This window comes from Sus scrofa, chromosome 8, assembly GCF_054392235.1.
Source record: "Sus scrofa isolate SSC_HxYL_T2T_F1_AM1 chromosome 8, Sscrofa_HxYL_maternal_Yorkshire_Landrace_v2.0, whole genome shotgun sequence".
NCBI lineage: Eukaryota > Metazoa > Chordata > Mammalia > Artiodactyla > Suidae > Sus > Sus scrofa.
In genome coordinates, this window is record NC_139390.1 from 45,849,414 (window position 1) to 45,866,979 (window position 17,566).

A 17,566-nucleotide genomic window follows, 5' to 3' on the forward strand; every position below is an offset into this window, starting at 1 on the left:
GTGTCTGACCCAGTATAACTTTTCATTCCTGTATAATTAGCACTGATAATGCTGATCTTATGTCTTCTTGTGTTACAACTTCTTTTTTTTTTTCCTTAGATGTAAGCCTAACAGGGAAATATGTGAGCTGTACAATGTGTTGTTCATATTTGCAATTCTGTCTCACCGCCACATATGCATGCATAATAGCAGAATGGTCTCAGAAAGAATTCAGAAATTTAAAGTTTTAACTCTGGCACTTCCACAGGTTTAGGATAAGACATTCACTCCTTTCCTTGTTGGTTTGATCCTCTCTTTTTCTTGTACTTAAAAGACTGTTTAAAAATCAAATGAAAAATAAAATAGTGTATAGTGTTGGTTGTTTGGCATCATTTCTTATCTCCTGTCTTTTTATTCACCATTAAATAAGCTCACAGAGGAAATTTGCATCAAAACAGAATGGCTAAGTAAAGAGAATGCATTTGTACCCTTTACTGTGGTAAATATGTATAAAAGTAATAAAAAATTAAATCCCCCCACCCTCCTTTGCTTGGATTCTCTTAATATATATGACCAGTGTTTTGCCAATTTTTCAAAAAATATTTTAATGTAGGCAAAATAAAAAATATAATGTGTATGCCTTTAATAATTCATTTTATCTTAAAATATGTGTCCATTCAGTAAAAATCTTTTATTGATATGCCAAGATCTTATTCAGGTGTGTTTGTCGAATAGCATGACCAGCTCTTTCTTAGTTTCATTTTCTTTAAACTGGAATGGGAACTTAAGATACTTTTCAAGCAATATGAGTACAGAATCCTTCTATATTTTTTTTCAATCTTCTAGCTAGTGTCTTGTCTACACCTAATTTATGTTTGTGCTGGGGTTTTTTTAAGAAACTAGGCCACATATAGTTAAACAAAATTCTCTAAGTAATCAAATTCTTAAAATCCTATTATTTTATTATATAACAAAATTTAAATCACTAGTATCCTTATTAAGAATATGTTTTTAAAGCTGTATTTTTTTTCCTTTTCTTTTTATGGCTGCACTTACCCCGTCCCATATAGAAGTTCCCAGGCTAGGGAAAAACTGGAGCTGCAGCTTCAGGCCTACACCACAGCCACAATAACAGTGGATCTGAGCTGCATCTGTGACCTACACCACAGCTTGTGGCAATGCCAGATCCTTAGCCCACTGAGCGAGGCCAGGGATCAAACCCACATCTTTCATGGACACCCTGTCAGGTTCTGAACCTGCTGAGCCACAACAGAACTCTGATTTTATAATTTTCAAGTCATAAACACATATGGGACTTTTTATTTGAGTCTGTTTTACTTCTTGCTGCTTTACATAAAAGGCCCTTCCCTGGGACATCCACAAGGTTTCCCTCGCTTCTGTCTGGTCTCTGCTGAAATATTAACTCCATAGAAAGCCTTCCTTGCCCAGCCTGGCTAAAATAGCCCACACATAAATATATACCTCTTATCCTGATTTATTATTGTCCATAGCACCTAAAACTGCCTGCCATGTTCTATTTTTATTTCTGCATTTTGTTTTTCTTCCTATTCTAGAATCAAAGCTCCATGGAGCCTGGTTCCATGACTGTTATTTTTCCCACTGCTATATCCAAGTCATAGCATGTGATCAAAAATATTTGTTGAATTAATGTGTTAAATCACTGTGAGCCCCCATTTCTGCTTAAGAGCAGAATAATTAATCTAGATACCTCCAAGTAAATGCAGACAAATTCAAAATTTCAATAATAATTTCTGACTTGAACTTAATTGAATTCATGGATTTCTCTCTCTTGTCCTTACCCTAAGAAGCCATCTCAATTATGATCATGCATAAGAAGATGGGCTTACTTGCTGTCACAGCATGGTGTTGCTGGGGGCACCACAGTGCCCTGCGCAGTTCTGCACTGGCACCCACTGAGATGGAACAATTGAACCCAACACTTTATTTTTGTCCTCTTTTCCCTTGGAAACTTCTGTTGATATCTGAGATCTTCCATGATCTTTGATGGACCAGAATTGGCTGCCAAGATCCTCTGGGTCTATAGACCACTTCCATGACTGGGGAGGGAGAGTCAAGTGGCAGGCACAGAAAACCAAAGGAAACTCAGAGGCACAGGAAAGAGGTTGCTTTCCTGGGTCCCCTCATAAATAGAAAAGGCAATTTTCCATTTATCATTTGATGCCCCTACATCACTGCTCAGCAGGTCTGTGAGGCTGTTCCACTTCAGGGTCCAGGAAAAAATGGGGCACAAGCCCTCTTCGTTCTGACATTTGAGGGTTACTATCATTTCCCACTTGGAACTTGGCTTAAGATCCCTTCTCAGAACACTTGACACCTATCATCCAGTCATTTCATATCTCCCCCCATCATCCCTTCATCACCCACCCTGTGGACAAGTACTTCTTCTGTTCTCTTATATAAGGAGGAATTTTAGGAACTAAGGCCTCAACTTCCTGGTGTTTGAATATAATTACCTTTATTTTTTTTTCAACATATCCATCTTTTGCTTTTGAACCTTGGTAAAACTATTTTTTATGTCATGCACTTTAAAAGCTACTTAGAAACTCTTGTTTTATCTGCCAAACAAATAGCTCAATGAGTATCAATTTCAATGAACCAGTAGGTCTTTGGGATAACTACTTGGGAGAAGGAATGGAGAGGCTTCACAGGTCTAAAACTTTGACCCAACTACATGAACTCCACTCAAACGACACACACAACACATATATACATACATACATATGTACAATTAACTCAAAAACATTAGGGAAAGAAGGAAAAACAAGGAAACAAAAATTATATGCACAAAATTGGCTTTGCCTGACAATATTTGAAGATGAAAATATACCTTAGATAATAATATATTTATGTTTTTAGTTGTAACATTTTTAAAGAAAACAGTATCATACCATCGAGATAATTGAAAAGGTAATTGAAAACCCTTGAAGTGAGGGCTTTTAATGTATAGTAGGACTTTGAAGCATTAAAGTCCTACTACCAAGGATAAACAAATGCAAAGGGGGAGATGTGGTTGTAGATTCAGTGGTCATTGAAGAATATCAACAATTTTCACTAAAATATCCTTAGCTATTAAATATCATAGGACATTAGAAGAATCAGGAAGTTCAAAAAAATGATTAAGGAGTTCCTGCCATGGTGCAGTGGATTAAGAATCCCACCAAGATGATGGCTCAGGTTGCTGCAGAGGCTTAATTCCTGGCCGTGGGTTAAAGGATCCAGCATTGCCACAGCTTCAGTGTAGGTCACAGCTGTGGCTCAGATTCAATCCTTGGCCTGGGAACTTCTGTATGCCATGGTTGCAGCCATAAAAAAGAAAAAAAAATTATTACTAAAATACAAACTTATGGAAACTTTGGAAGATGCAGAAAAGTGAAACTCATACCAAGAATATTTCCATGTCCCAAAGGTAAATCTGCATTAATATAGTCATTTAATTGCTTCTTTTTTTTTTGAAATTTCTGTAAAGCTCTCTGTCTGTTTTATACAACTGTGACAATAGTACACTATGTAATAATAAATTTTGAAGGTGTTGTTCACTTAATATTATAACATTAACTTTCCGTATTATGATAAGTTCTTCTTTAACATTCATTTATTAGATAATAATCAAGATTGAAAATCATGGCATGGATAAGTAAAGGATTTTAAATATAAAAATTTAAGTATTACATGCATGATATTTTTTCCCAAACTTTTTATATTATTCTTTAGAAATCTTAGAAAACAGTCTTTCTGGTATATAGTCACACCACTTAGAGTATAAAATTTAAAAGGTTAAGATGTGCCACCCAAATAGTTCAAAATCATTTGAAATAGTAGCAGACTCTGATCGTACAAAGATATGTATATTTTTCATGCCTCAGTGTAATTCCTTCTATCTGTATCCAATTAGCTCCCCCAAAAGACAGACCAACTATTTTCTTCAAATCTTTATCCCCGATTTATTTTTGATAAATTGAATAATAACAACATTCTACTATGAGGGACAAAACAACTTCAGAGAAACTATTCTACAGTTAACATTTGCCTCAATGCTTCATTCAATTTAGAAAATGCTTAAGGCTTAAGATTTGCCAAACATTTTCCAATCCATCTTCAAAGATTTACATCTAGGCAATAGCTATCTCAAGGATCAGCAATATAATCTTGATGCAATCATCAATTCTAATGGATATTCAGAAGTCTTATCACAACACCATTTTAGGATCAACATACTTGGAATTGAGCCTTTGGCAAAACAAGTTCCTGTCTGGAGCGGTGTAATACAGAACTAAGTCATAGCTTTCTCCTTCCTCTTCTCTATGAAAATCATCAGATAAATAACTATATATAATTGGATGCACTTCCTCTTGACAACGTGTGTTAGAATTGAAGTTGTGTTCTAAAAAGATATGATTATCATCTCTGCATAAAACCAGTTTTGATGATGATATTAGCTCATTCTTTCTCTTTGCATTCCTGTTGTAACAATGAAAATTACCCTGAGGTGGCTAAGTGCTTCATATATATTATGGGGAAAAAGCTGAAGTACAAATAAATGCAAATGAGAAATACACACTAATGTAAAATATTTCAAAACATTGCTCTGCCATTCTATGCTCCTTTTAGTAAACCCATGTGGTCCTACAATGGGTATTTACTGTGGTCCTGAAGTCTATCCATCTCCTTGAAATTGAGAGCTCGGTCTTTATCCAAAAATATGCTTTCCTCCATTTAAAAATTGACTTAATAGGCAACACTTCACATTTAGTGGGAGTCTCCCAACTCATAATGGGTGACAACTGGGTCCTCCTGGGTGCCCAGTTGCCCTTGCACTGACCCTTTCCCTATTGAGAGTTCAGATGTGGTCACAGGCAAACACTGAATGGATTTAAGCCTCAAGTAGAGCATTTGGCTCTACGCAAAGGCTGCCAGAAGTGTAAGAGACCTCATCCTTGTTGCCCCACCATCCTTGAACCAGTCCCCAAATATCTGGCCAGTTTCTGGCCTCAGATTCTTGGCTTGAGAGGGAAATGGGTATCATTGCTCCTGAGAGCTGCATGGCCACATGCCTCAGTTTGCCTGGACCACTCAACGTGGTCCTGGCTTATGCATGACTAGCTGTAGATTCTTTCTCAGATTTGGTTCTGAAGTTTGCTTTTCTCCAGAGGACACACTTTCTAAATACATCCTAGACATTGTATATTTATTTTTTTAATTTTAAAAAAATTATTAAGGTATATTTGATTTACTATTTTGTGCCAGTTGCTGCTACAGTAAACTGGCCCAGTCATATATATATATATATATATATATATATGCATACACACATTTCCTTTCTTATATTATCCTTCATTCTAGACACTGTATGGATGGCTTGAGTTGTCACTGCTAAATCTGAGATCCCCGATATAAAGTCATAATCCAAGAAGGGACCTTTAAAATATTTGTCAGGACTCCTCCTTTCTTTCCTTCCTCTATTAATGATTCTGTGTCTCATGCTCATCTTTCATCTCTTTCAGGAGTCCATCCATGGACTCAAAGTAGCTTGCTGCTCTAATTTAGACTACAGGTATGTTATGAGCTTTGAGTAGAGTAATGTATGCACAGAGATCCTGAAAGATGCCAAACAATTTTCCTAAATGGGATAGGGTCAAATGATTCCTGAGACTACATTCAGAAGAACTGAGAATCCCAGTAAACTCATCTGACCTTCCTACAGTGTTGGAAGAAATAAATAAATCTGCGTTTTGTCCAACCAGATAAGCTGAGATCAGTCCAACCATTGACACTCTTGCCCTAGGAAAGTCCATCTCTACTTGGAGAGTTCAGATAAATTCTCAGTCTCCTAGATGGCAAGAGGCAGCCTCTAGGTGCATGAGGTCACAGCTGTTTCATGGGACTTGTGGTTTCAGAGAAGAGACGTGTTCCTTGGATCCATCTGGTAGCTTTGGTACCTCTCCTGCTACTTGCCACACACTAGGTGCTGAGGATATTCCCTAGACTGGTGACCCTTGGCCTGAACGGGGACTGACATTGCCCTGGGCAGAAATCTGCTGCCAAAAGCTCTGTTGTAAATCATTGTCCCGTGTAATTTATAGTCTGTGATCTCTCAGAGAGGAAATGTTTCTCGGTCCTCCCCAGTGGCTTTTCCCCACTTATCAACTGCCACTCCCAGAGACTTGCTTGGGTCTGTGATCTTTACATAATTTCCCTGCTGAGGGCTTATAGGTAGGAGGATCCAAATTTCAGAAAACATTGCTTATCCTCAGTGATTTTCTCTGACAAGAGCCATTGGCCAGACTCTTCCTTTTTTTTCCTAAGTTTTATCCAAATGTAGTTAATTTACAAAATTGTAATAATTTTGCTGTACAACAAAGTGACCTAGTCTACATAGACACATATCCATTCTCTCTCATATTCTTCTCCCACATAGATCATCACAGAACACCAACTGGGTAAAGTTCTCTGTGCTATCAGCAAGTCCCCTTTGGCCAGTCATTCCCTATACCTTAGTGGCCAGACTCTTAATTTTATTTATTTATTTATTTATTTGTCTTTTTGCTATTTCTTGGGCCGCTCCCGCAGCATATGGAGGTTCCCAGGCTAGGGGTCGAATCAGAGCTGTAGCCACCAGCCTATGCCAGAGCCACAGCAACGCAGGATCCAAGCCGTATCTGTGACCTACACCACAGCTCATGGCAATGCCCGATCAGTTAACCCACTGAGCAAGAGCAGGGACCAAACCCGCAACCTCATGGTTCCTAGTCGGATTCATTAACCACTGCAGCACAACGGGAACTCCTGGCCAGACTCTTAGTCCCCTGCTCTTCAGAAGCAAAAGAGATCATCTTGTCCTATACTTATTATATAGGAAGCAAAACTGCAGGCTTCCTTTAGCTGAATGATAAGATTTCACTGGGTTTATTTTGCTGTGTCTTCCCTGAGGTTGGTATGGGGCACTTGGAAGAGGGTCTGCCTCCAGAACTCCATATGTAAAGGGGGGATTTCTGAACTCCTCTTCCTTCCTCTCCCCATTCTTCCCTACAATATCTTTTCAAGGATTTTAGCCTAAGGGAGGTGTGTTACTCCTGCTTTTTCAGGATTTCACTGGGACTAGAATGAGAAAGACTAACTGGCCTTTCGCCCTTCCCTAGAAGTGTTCATCTGCTTTACCTGGATCTATCTGGCACACAGGTTTTCAGAGTATCCTGGAGGAGAGAAGAAGAGGATGACAATTTTCCCCATTGACACCATAGTTTTGACCACATCTCCTAATGATGTTTTTTGTTGTTGTTGTTTGTTGTTTGTTTTTGTTTTTGTTTTTTGTCTCTTTAGGGCTGTGCCAGTGGTATATGGATGTTCCCAGGCTAGGGGTCGGATTGGAGCTACAGCTGGCCAGCTTACACCACAGCCACAGCAATGCCAAATCCAAGTCACAACTGTGACCTACAGCACAGCTCACGGCAACATCAGATCCTTAACCCACTGAGCAAAGCCAGGGGTCAAACCCACGTTCTTATGGATGCTAGTCAGATTAATTTCTCTGAGCCATGATGATAACTCCTCCTAATGATGGTTTTAAGGAAGGTACAGGAAGCCGTTGTTCAATTACTGTCAGAAAAACTAAAAATAACTTACATGTCAAGACAAAATGCTATAAATCTCAGAACATTATCCTTAGCATTCAGGTGGAATCTACCAAAAAAACTAAATGCAAAGTGTTAAGCTATTTATTCATTTGAGGGATTTCTTTTGAGCTCGCTTCTCCTGACAGGCCAAATATCTTCAAAAAAAGAATTTTATACAAGCTTGACTAAAGCATTTTTGTAATATGTGAAGACAGTTGAATATATTTACTCTCCAGGCTATTCCAGACATTTTTCAGTGTTTTAAAATGGAAAATATCAGAGTTTAAATCAAGTATTTATTTAGTAATTTGAGGAGAGAGAAAATGCCTTTGACCAAAATATCAGTGACCTCCTTCCCACAAAAGTCCCTACCCTACTTTCATGAAAGTTTTGAGTAGTAGTCAAATGAGGCTATAACACATTTCAGTATATTCATTTTTTCAACAGAATGTTGAGGATCAGCACAGAAAAAGACATGAAAGTTGTGTATCCATTTTTCACAAATTTCTATTCCAGACTCTATCCTTATAAAGTTGCAAATTTCTCCTTATGTAAATGTCTGCCTAAAAACTTCCTATGAATACCTTTAACTTTTAAAAAAGACTTTTTTATTTTATTTTTTCATCTTTTATAGCTGCTCCTGTGGCATATGTAAGTTTCCAGTTTAGGGATCGAATTAGAGCTGCCCCTGCCAACCTACACCACGGCCACAGCAATGCCAGTTCCAAGCTGCATCTGCTACCTACACCACAGCACATGGCAACTTCGGATCCATAACCCACTGAATGAGGCCAGGGTTCAAACCCACATCCTCAAGGACACTATGTTGGATTCTTAACCCACTGAGCCATAGCAAGAACTCCAAAAGCCTTTATAGTTTTAAAAATTTTGAAGTTCCCAGCATAACTGAGAGGGAAGCACATAGATTACCCATATACTCCCTGCCCCACCATGCACATCCTCTGCAACCCTCCATATCCCATATCAGAGGGTACATTTGTTAAAACTGATGAACCTACATGGATTCGCCATCATCACTCAAAGTCTATAGGTTGCATGAGTGTTCACTCTTGGTGTTGTAAGTTCAGTGGATTTGTGTCATCATGTTAATACCACATAGTGTATTTCACTGCCCTAGAAATCTTCTGGACTTTGCCTAGTATCCTTGCCCACCTCTAACCCCAGGCAATCACATATCCTTTCACTTCAGAGTTCTGCCTTTTTCATAAGGTCCTTTTGGAGTCATGAAATATGTAACTTTTCCAATGGATTTCTCTCACTCAGTGATATGCTTTTAAGGTTTCTCCATGTCTTTTCAGGACTTCATAGCTCATTCCTTTTCAGTATTGAGTAATATTCCATTGTCTGGACATACCAGTGTATTTATCCATTCACCTACTGGAGGACATCATTGTTGCTTCCAAGTTTGTGAAATTATGAATAGAGCCACTCTAAACATCCATCTTCATGTTTTTGTGTGATGTAATTTTTCAGCTGTTTTGAGTAAATACCAAGCAGTGTGACTGTAGATCATATGGTAAAGGTGTGTGTAGTTTTGTAAGATAACACCAAACTGCTTTTTAAAGTTTAAACTGTGTTTTACTCCTTATAAGAGAAGATATTGCCTAGAACTTGCTTCTATGCCCTATACTCTCACATTTTCTTTTCTCCCTTCTTTTCAATGATTTGGGTGACCTTACATTAAATGAGTGTTCAAAATTAACATTCAATTCATTAAAATATAAATTGAAACTCAAAGTTTTTTTTAAATCATTGAGTCCAACTATAAAGGTTTTCCACACATTAACAATGTTATAATAATTTCCCTCAGAGGGACTTTTACTGATTTATCAATTATCTTAATTATTTGTTTATTTCTTACACTCCACTCCAAAGCAAACCATTTTTTTCAAATACATAAGCCATTTCTATTAATCTAGTAATTTAAACATACATTTAAAGTTATATTACATATTTTACAGTGATTTTTACATGATTTTTATACATTTAGTAAATGTATTTTTAATTTATCATAATATCTCAGGTTTATTTTCAAATGCCCAATAAGATGTAAATTTTGAGTTAGCTACTCTAGCATTCTAAATCCTTTCCAGGAGATTACCATACTGAACAACCAACATGCACAAGTTATTTCTAAAATTCAGAGAAAAAAATTTTTTTTAGTTTAATTTATTTAACCTTTGAAAAAAATTATATTTCTAGCCCTCTATTAGAATTAAAAGTTCTATCAAGGATGTAATTATACTTCTGTTGCTTGTCTGCTAGTTATGTTTGCTTAATGTATGCAATTTGAATGCAATTTTATTCACTTGAGAACCCTCACCAACAGATAGAACCCCCTTTAATAACCTAGAACAAGGACTCTGTCATCTTCAGAGGATTCAAAGTATCATTTCCTCATTCCTAGTCTTATCTTATTTACCTCACTCTTCCATCTTCTGAAGAATTCTGCACACATGCAAAGATGGCCTGTAAGGGCTTTACTGATTGATTGAATATTGCAAATCCTTGGTTCTTTCATATATTTTAGTGTTTTCTTGTCTGGCTCTACAAACATTTTTAATGCCCTTACAATGGAACCTTCATACACTTATGTCTTTCTTTCATAGACTCTTTTAAATGTAAGACCTTGTTAGGATGAGCAGAATTCTGTATTCTGTATTCTTTTCATATTTTCCCTCTCTTGTAGGCCACACATCTTATAGACATCACATAATCAGGTAGGATTCTGTATATCTCTTATGTTTGTGGTCCTAACAGGGCACTCATGCTGATGAAAGCAGCACTTAAAGATGAGTGAGATCTGGAGTATCTGTCGTGGATCAGCCAGTTAAGAACCCAACTCATATCTATGAGGATATGGGTTCAATCCCTGGCCTCACTCAGTGGGTGAAGGATCTGGCATTGCCGTGAGTTGTGGTGTAGATTACAGACCATAGCTCAGATCTGGGGTTGCTGTGTCTGTGGCATTGGCTGGCAGCAGCAATTCCGATTCGACCCCTAGCTTGGGAACTTCCATATGTCATTGTGGCCCTAAAAATAAACAGAAAAAGAGTGAGATCCCGTGCTGAGTTCATTAAGGATGCCCAGTGCAGTCATGAGCAGTGGGCCTCCCTTGTTTACATGCTCATTGGCTTTCCCTCCTTGGGCTTTGATTTCTTGCTCATATACAATGATTTCCTTATCATAGGTTATCCTTGTCCAAATTCCTTACTTTTCTCTTTTCATTTAGTATAGTGGATCTATTATTTTATCTTTTTACTTTAAATTTTCTTTAAGCCTTTTGAACATAAGGAAGTTTTAAAAAGGCAAGTAGGAAATTTGACTTACATTATATTAGTTTAAGGTGTAAAACACAGTGATTCAATAATTTTATACATTACAAAATGATAAACACAGTAAGTCCAGTTTATACAAAATTACTATGATATTTTTAACTATATTTCCTATGCTGTACATTACCTCTTGTGACTTTTTTTTTTTTTTTTTTTTTTTTTTAGGGCCGGACCGTGGCATATGGAGTTTTCCAGGCTAGGGGTCCAAACAGAGCTCTAGCTGACAGCCTACACCACAGCCACAGCAATGCGGGAATCCGAACCACATCTGTGCCCTACACCACAGCTCAAGGCAATGCTGGATCCTTAACCCACTGAGTGAGGCCAGGGGTCAAACCCACATTTTCATGGGTACTAGTTGGGTTAATTACTTCTGAGCCATGACAGGAACTCCTGACATATTGTTTTATAGCTGAAGTGTACCACTTAATGTTCACTCATCCCCCACTTCTCTTCCATCTGGGAACCACTGATTTTTTTTTTTTGTATCTATGAGATTGTTTCTATTTTGTTATGTATATTTATTTCTTTAATTTCTTAGATTCTACATACAAGCAAAATCACATGGTATTTGTCTTTCTCTGACATTTCTTTCAGCATAATGTTATCTAGGGCCATCTGTGTTGTCACAAATGGCAAGAGTTCATTTTTTTATGGCTACCGTTACATCATATATCATCTTTATCCATTTCTCTATCCCTGGGCTCTTAGGGATACTTTTACATCTTGGATATTATACATAATACTGCAATGAACAGTGAGGTGCATATACCATTTTGAATTATTTTTTTTGTTTTCTTCAGATAAATATCCAGAATGGAATTGCTGAATTATCTGGTAGTTTGTTTACAAAGTCTTTTTAATGCTATTGTAAATTAGATTTTTTATTTCCCTTTATAATAGTTATCAGTTTATATAGAAACACAAAATATTTCTGTATATTAATTTTGTATTCTGCAACTTTACTGATTTTATTTATTTGTTTATTTTCTTTTTAAGGCCACACCATACCATATGGAAGTTCCCAGGCTAGGAGTTGAATCAGAGCTGTAGCTGCCAGCCTATGCCACAGCCATAGCAATGCAGGATCCAAGCCACATCTGTGACCTATACCATAGCTCATGGCAACAATGGATCCTTAACCCACTGAGTGAGGCAAGGTATTGAACCTGTGTCCTCATAGATACTAGTTGGGTTCATTACCTCTGAGCCACAACAGAAACTCCTAAATTCATTTATTAGTACTAATAGATTTTTTTAGCAGTCTTTAGTTTTCTATGTATAACACCATGTCATCTGCAAATAATGACGTTTTGCTTCTTCCCTTCCAATTTGTATTCCTTTTTGCTTTTCTTGTCTGATTGCTGTGGCTAGGATTTTTCAATAAAAGTGGCAAGTATGGGAATTCTTGGTTTTTATCTCAGTCTTAAAGGGACAGCTTTCAGCTGTTCACAATTTCTGTGCTCAAACTTTCTATTTTTTCTTGATTTAGTTGTGGAAGAGTCTATGTTTCTAGATATTTATCTATTTCTTCTAGATTGTCCAATGTGTTGCCCTATAATTTTTTGTAGGAGACTCTTATGCTTCATAATAGATTTTGAAAGCAATTTTTTTATTCTTTAAAAAATATAGTGCTCTGGGCAAAACTTTTCTAAAAATTATGTTGTGTTTTTAAATTTAAAAAAGCATAGATTCTCTAATAAGACTGCCTGGTTTTGAACTATATCTTAATCCCTTTCTTATTCCAATCCTTGGGAAAATCATGTAAGGTCTCTGAGTTTCTTTTACCTCATCCATGAAATGGGGATAATTAATGAACCTCCAGAATTCAACATGTGAGTGGTTACATTTTTTTAATTCCCCCTAAACACAGAAAAAGAGTGTTTTGGCATATTGGAAAGATATTAATGACAAAGTATATTTTATTTTTATTTTTGCTTATAACAAGTGCATGTATTTTTATGTTCTCATATAGTAATAGAGAATGTTCTCATGTATCTTGGAATGGCTATAGTGATTGCAACTAAAGAGAAAAAGAAATGTGAAGTTATCAATGACCAGATGAGGGAAGGCTTTAACTGCAAATGCTAAGCAGTTTGGGATTTTGAACTTCAAGGAAAGACATCCACTGACAGAATTTTAAAAATTTTTTTGTTGTTATTTCTCCAATACAATTTTTTTTCTACTGTACAACATGGTAACCGATTTGTTCGTTGCAGCACTATTCACAATAGCCAATACATGGAAACAATCACTGACAGAATTTAAGAAAACTAATAATATGATTACATTTCTATGTTGGAAATATCAGACTATTGACAATGAAGGTCATGAAATATAGGATAATAATATTCGCCATAGCAAGAAGACTGGCAGAAATCATTTAGAATGGTATCCTAAAATTAAAGGTATCAAAATAAATAATACTAGAAAAATCTCTCCTTGGTGACAATTAAAATTACAGTCATCAAGATGTTTTCCCAGTTAGTAAAATACCAAAATTCCCTTTGATAATCTGTAGAATCTGGGCAGAAAATCTCTAAAGTGACTCTCAAAACAAATTGATAAAGATCAGAAGCAAATTTCTCAGTAAAATATTAAATTAAAATTGCATATGTGACTAAGAAAGATGTATTATATTTGTTAACATTGAAATTTTAAATTAGACTCAGTTGGTTACCAGAGTCACTCCTGCCAGTCACTAATCCCAAGCAGCACTTTATTACATGCCCTTTGCACACATAAGCTATCTTCATGGAATGAATTTTTAAACAGCCTGTGAAAACAGCTATTTTTTTCATCATAGCTCAAATTATGCAATTTTATAAGTCTCAGTCATGTCTAATCTCTCCAGGCTACAAGGATATGATATGTTCTGTGTTTTAGGTTGACTTGAGATGAATGTTTGACTTTCGAATTTTTGGAAGCAAATTTGTACAAGGCTTCCATGGCTCAACTTCTGAAGGTACAAACACTCATTCTTCAGCCAAATATTTTCTCAATTTATTTCAGGGTAATTCTGACCCACTGTAGTAGCTGTGAATATCTAACTCTTCACCTGGCAAGAACTAATGGCTTCCTAAATGCCTTGCAATCCCAAGCCCATGTAAAAATAGACACTAATACTCATAAAATTTTCTCCTTATTAAATTGAACTATGAGTTTACCAAATCAATCAGAGCTTAATGCAATAAAACCTATGAAATTAATTTCTCCATTTACTGATCATTGATAAAAATTGTCATATATTTTGCTTTTTTTTTTTTTTTTTTTTTTATGGCTGCACCTGCAGCATATGGAAGTTCCTAGGCCAGGGGTCACATTGGATCTGCAGCTTCAGTCCTATACCACAGCCATATCCACACTGGCTGGATCCCAGCCATATCTGTGACCTACACCACAGTTTTCAGCAACACCAGATCCTTAACCTATTAAATGAGTCTGGGGAACAAACCCACATTCTCGCAGACGCTATGTTGGGTTCTTAACCTGCTGAGCTTCAATGAGAACTCCAAGAAGTCATAAATTTTCAAAGCGTTCTAAACATAAGAAGAAATCATGGCAATTACTTACATTGTTTGTTCTTTTACAGTTTCAAAGCATGTAGTTTATTGTCATAGTTCATCAAACATTCCTCATTTTGTATAAGCTACGGCTTTACTTGTACTAAATTTGTTTAGTACAAGTAAAAAGATTAATGAAACAGGTCTTCTAATTTCCTTTAATAGACATCAAAATCAAATGGAAAGAAAATGACTGTATGATTTGTCATTATACTTGAATTTTATAGCCACTTTTTATGGTAAATAACTGATTTGTTCATTGCATAAGACTTTGTTTAAAAACTAGACCTGTATAAACACACTACTAAATATTAAATAGTTAATCAGCAAAAACCTACTGTATAGCACAGGGAACTCTACTCAATATTCTGTAATAACCTATAAGGGAAAAGAATCTTAAAAATACCAGTAGATATATGTATAACTGAATCACTTGGCTGTACACCTGAAAATAACACCACATTGTAAATAAACTACATCAATAAAAATAAAAAATTGGAAATTCCTGTTGTGACTCAGCAGGTTAAGAACACAACTAGTATCCATGAGGAAGGGAATTTAATCCCTGGCCTTGCTCAGTGGATTAAGGATCCAGTGTTGCCCCAAGCTGCTGTGTAGGCCTCTGATATATCTGTGGCACAGACCGTGGATGTCATGGGTGTGGCTCTTAAAAATAATTGATTAATTAATTAAAATTAAAATCTCAAAAAGAAAACTATACCTGTGATAGATCATGGGATAAATTGAGAGATGTATAAGACTATCCGTATTTTTTTAAAGGTTTCTAATCCATAGTGTGTTTATCAGAAAAGAGGGTTGTGTATGTGTGCATGTGTGTTTCATCTTACTAAATTTTACCATCAGAATATCAAATAAATCAGAGCTTTATCTTTCAAACTTCCTAATTAATATGAAGTATCATAACACTTGACCTTTCCAAAGATGGTATTTATAAGCTTCTTGATCATATTCTCACATACGCATTTTTGCTTTTTACAAAACAAGGCTAAAAAAATCTAAGTGGGAGTTCTCTTGTGGCACAGTAGGTTAAGGATCCTGCATTGTCACTGCTGTGGCTTGGGTCAATGCTGTGGTCTGGGTTTGATCCCTGGCCTGGAAACTCCCCTATCATGAGGGTGAAGCCAAAAAAAAAAAATCTAAGTGGAGTCATAAGTCTAAAAAGTGCTATATTATAATCAACAAATATATTGAAAAAATCCATTGCTGCATGAAAAAATGCATTTTACTTTTGTAATATTTTTAATGTTTACATTCCATGAACAATTTAGAGGTGGATCAACTTAGTTTTTCCTTTATGAGTAAACCATTATGTTTCCCAGGAGAGTTTTGTGAACAAGTTAATATTTTGTGCTTTTGCTAGGTAGATCACCTTTTAGGACAATTTCATACCTTCGACACTATTGAATTATTCTTTTAAAATTATATTTTCTCTTGTTGCCACTGTGTGCCCTGCGATATTCACCAAATAGTATCTGTAAGCAGTATTATCCATTTGAACACTATTTGACTAATTATACTTTTACTAGTTGTTCTCTGCAAAGTCAACTTACACTGAATCTTCTTCAACGTCATGCCATTCCCACATGGGCCTCATTTGGAAGGCACTTCCTTTGATGACATAACTCATACATACGAGTTCATTTCTTAAACATCACCCACAAATTATGATCCATTTCCTTCTTTAAAAAAATTTTTCTTGTTATTTCCCTAATACAATTTTTTTCTACTGTACAGCATATTGACCCAGTTACATATACATGTATACATTCTTTTTTCTCCCATTATCATGCTCCATCATAAGTGACTAGACATAGTTCTCAGTGCTACAAAGCAGGATCTCATTGCTAATCCTCCAAAAGCAATAGTCTGCACCTATTAACCCTCAGCACTCCATCCATCCCACTCCCTCCCCCTCCTCCTCCCCCTTGGCAACCACAAGTCTATTCTCCAAGTCCATGAGTTTCTTTTCTGTGGAAAAATTCCTTTGTGCCATATATTAGATCCCAGATATAAGTGATATCATATGGTATTTGTCTTTCTGACTTACTTCACTCAGGATGAGAGTCTCTAGTTCCATCCATGTTGCTGCAAATGGCATTATTTCATTCTTTTTTATGGCTGAGTAGTATTCAATTGTGTGCATATACCATATCTCCCTAATCTGCTCATCTGTCAATAGACATTTGGGTTGTTTCCATGTCTTGGCTATAGTGAATAGAGCTGCAATGAACATGTAGGTGTATAAGTCTTTTTCAAGGAAGATTTTTCCAGGTATATGCTCAAGAGTAGGGTTACTGGGTCATATGGTAGTTCCATGTATAGTTTTCTAAGGTACCCCCGTACTGTTCTCCACAGTGGTTGTACCAGCTTACATTCCAACCAGCAGTGCAAGAGGGTTCCCTTTTCTCCATACCCCTGCAGCACTTGTTATTTGTGAACTTATTAATGATGGCCATTCTGACTGGTGTGAGAAATACAAATCAAATCATGGTAGATTTGATTTGTATTTCTCTAATAACAAGGGATGTTGAACATTGTTTCGCAGGTTTGTTGGCAATCTGTATATCTTCCTTGGAGAAACGTCTATTCAGGTCTTTTGCCCATTTTTCCATTGGGTTGTTGGCTTTTTGCTGTTGAGTTGTATAAATTGTTTGTATGTTTTAGAGATTAAGCCCTTGTCAATTACATCATTTGAAATTTTTTCTCCCATTCAGTAAGTTGTCTTTTTGGTTTCTTTTTGTTTTCCTTTGCTGTGCAAAAGCTTGTCAGTTTGATGAGGTCCCATTGGTTTATTTTTGCTTTTATTTCTGTTGTTCTGGGAGACTGACCTGAGAAAACATTTGTAAGGCTGATGTCAGAGACTGTTTTGCCTGTGTTCTCTTCCAGGAGTTTGATGGTGTCTTGTCTTATATGTAAGTGTTTCATCCATTTTGAGTTCATTTTTGTGCATGGTGTGAGGGTGTGTTCTAGTTTCATTGCTTTGCATGCAGCTGTC